Source organism: Gavialis gangeticus, unplaced genomic scaffold (genome assembly GCF_001723915.1).
Source record: "Gavialis gangeticus isolate Ggan-Ray unplaced genomic scaffold, GavGan_comp1, whole genome shotgun sequence".
Taxonomy (NCBI): Eukaryota; Metazoa; Chordata; order Crocodylia; family Gavialidae; genus Gavialis; species Gavialis gangeticus.
This window is the reverse complement of record NW_017728992.1, coordinates 193,371,208-193,374,205: the sequence shown is the minus strand read 5'-3', so window position 1 is coordinate 193,374,205 and position 2,998 is coordinate 193,371,208.

Sequence of the window (2,998 nt, the reverse complement as noted above, 5' to 3'; positions counted from 1 at the left end):
CATGCACTGCTTCCTGGGAAGTCCCAATGGGCTCTAGGTCCTTGCTCTTAAACCTTTGCCCAATATGTGGAGTAGTGCCATTGCTAACTGCAAATACACCACTACCTTTGAGGTTTGATGGCTATATCTTGCCAGTCATGAGGTGTGTAGGTGGTTTTGAGGCAGGCCAGTGTCTGCTAGTGAAGAAGTGATTAGTAACTGATCCTTAGCTGCTGAATTTAGGAGAATCTGAATGCTATGATCAGAGTTGATGAGACACTTTGCTGCAGAAATGATCTGTCTTTTTGGAGGTACCTTTCTTCAGTTGCTGCACTTGACCTGTCTTATCAGATGAATGCTTATCCTTGTCTAATAATCTGTATTCATAAGAGACTTGTAACGTAGATCCTCTGTTCCAGCATAAGCCTGTCTACCTTGATGTAGCATGTCTGTTCTTGGACGTCTGCCACAGTGCACCAGTTCCCTATCTCTTTGTTGAAGCCCTCATTGCAACAGATGGGCGTTCCTTTTCTTCTCCCTGAAATGCCATTATATCAAAAGACTGTTCAGCATTTTTTCTGCCCTTTCTCTCATCTCCTTCAGTCCTTTTTCATTCTGTGTGTTTTCTTGATTTGCTTCCTGCCCCACCTGTGCTCTCTGCCCGCTCCCTCTTTCACTAGGATGCACATTCTGCTTGGTTTCCAGTAATAACTGTGTATAACTGGAGCATGTGTTTTGGCCCATGTTAGAGTAGAAACACCTGAACAGACTCCTCACCTGTAGCCTTGTACAAACTGCTCCTCTGATCAGCTGTAGTATAGGGCTTGCCATCAGGGAAGGGAGGGAAGGTGAATTTGAACAGAATACGGCTCTCAGCAGTATATTTGCAGTGGAAAATGTAATGATCTCAGAGTCCTGCAGGCTTCCTCTCTCCCACTGCTTCTCCCCATGAGCTAGTCTGCTTTCTGTCCTCTAGACATTTACATACAACCTGTCTGAGAAGACTTTATGCCAACAATTAACATACATTTAAATCTTTAATTCTTCTCAATCCCAGCATGATTGTTAGGGGACTTAATCCTTTTAACATTGTAGTTCCATGCAGTTTATTTAATAGCCAGGTTCAAGATTGTGGGAGCCGACTCTAAATATGTGGGCAGGATATTCTATTAGTATAGACCCTGTGACCCAAAACCTGCTGAATTGGCCAAATTCAGTGAAAACCATGTTCCGTCCCCACCCTGAGTTGGCAACTGTGCCCTAATGCTTGAAAGTATAAAATAAACTTTGTATTTTGAGCACTTCAGCAAAAAAAACTCTTTGAAATTGTCTACAAAAGAATGTCTGTACGGTGTCTTTTTAGGAAAGTTCTGCGGTTACTTCGGCTGCAAGAGATGGTGTCACGCTAGAGGGCAACACAAAGCACCTATTTAGACATGATAAAACTTGTACTGAACAGGGGTAAAACAAAACCACTTTCCTCCCAGTCTTCTTGTCAGCAAATCAGTTGTGCTTACTCTGTGGTCAGGCACTGTTTGGACTCCAGGTTTTGTGAACAAGTGGCTTAGTGTTTTTCCAAATGCATCGGCAGCATTGGTTTTGTTGAGAATCTCTCCAATATTTTTGAGAACCTAGGAAGAAAACGTAGGGATGTAGAAATGTCTGATCTAACCATGTTGTACGGTTTAAAGATCTCCTGTATTTCCAGATGTGACATGCACATCTTGTCACGTGTAAATATTTACTCCAATCGCCATAAAAGCAATTGGGCCTATTCATCAGCACTTCCGAGCTTCAATTGTTTACTAAATGTATTGCAGGAGCTTTGAATGCATGGGGAAAACCATAGTTTTCATGCCAGAAGAGTCAGGCACGGTGTCTTCTTTTTTTTTTTTTAAATCCTTTCTATTAAGTGTGTTAACCTTTTTGGAAGCCTAAAATTATTCCATGTGAACAAAATTCTTACTCCACAAGCACCAATTCTATTGTGTTCCCTGAACCACTTTGTCTTGGAGCAGGGGTTGGCATCATATGGCAAGTGGGCCAGATCCTGCCCGTTGAGCTGGAGGGGCTTACAGCTGTGCCTGCGCTGAGGCCAGGGAGCAAGGTGCTGCGCCAGGGCCAGGCAGCTGGAAGTTCTGCCTGAGCCACTGCTGCTTTCTTGAGACTCCTACTCCCCAGCTGTAATATGGGTGCAGCTTCTAGCTGGTGGAGAGCTGTATCGCAGCAAGGAGGGTAGAGAAGTGGTTGCAACGAAGATGCCACTTCAAGCTGCTTGGCTGTGGCGCAGCTCCTCGCCACCTGGAAGCTGTGTCACGGCCAGGGACTGGGGAAAGTGGTGGTGAGGCAGGCACAGCTCTTAGCTCCCCGGCCCTAGCAAAGCTCCTTGGTTTACCACTGCATATTGTTTAATATTATTGTGCACTTCACGGTGCTTATCAAGCACTAGGTCTGACATGGTAGGCAGGATGGGTTTGCTTTAAATATGTAAGTAGGAAACCAGGATTTAAATGATCAATTTTTATCTTGTTTTGCCTTTTTTTTATACTCCTAAAGATTAGTTGGTAACCATAAAAATAGTACTGAATTTAGAGTAAAGATTATACTTTAGTTGCCAGTCAACATATTTTTAATCTGGGTTAGTTTTATAGATACACATCTAATTAAGAAATTATATACCATGTTTACTCAAATACAAGATGAGTTTGTTCTCCCCCACCCCACATTAGTATTGGGGGAGGAAGTCCTTCATCTTGTAAATTCATACAAGAAAATCTCACTAAATGCAGCATCTGTTAAACTGCTGTCAAAAGCAGCATGCACTTATCAATGGAAACCAGCTATGAATTTGATTTAATAGCAGCTAACACTGTGCATGACTCAAACACATGGCCTACGCTGGACCAATATGCTGATGGGAACCTACCACAAAGATTGGCTAGTGCAGCCAATTTGAATAAAATATATGGGAGTGCCCATGAAGTACAGTCAGCCTCACTGCTAACTCTTCGCCCCCCCC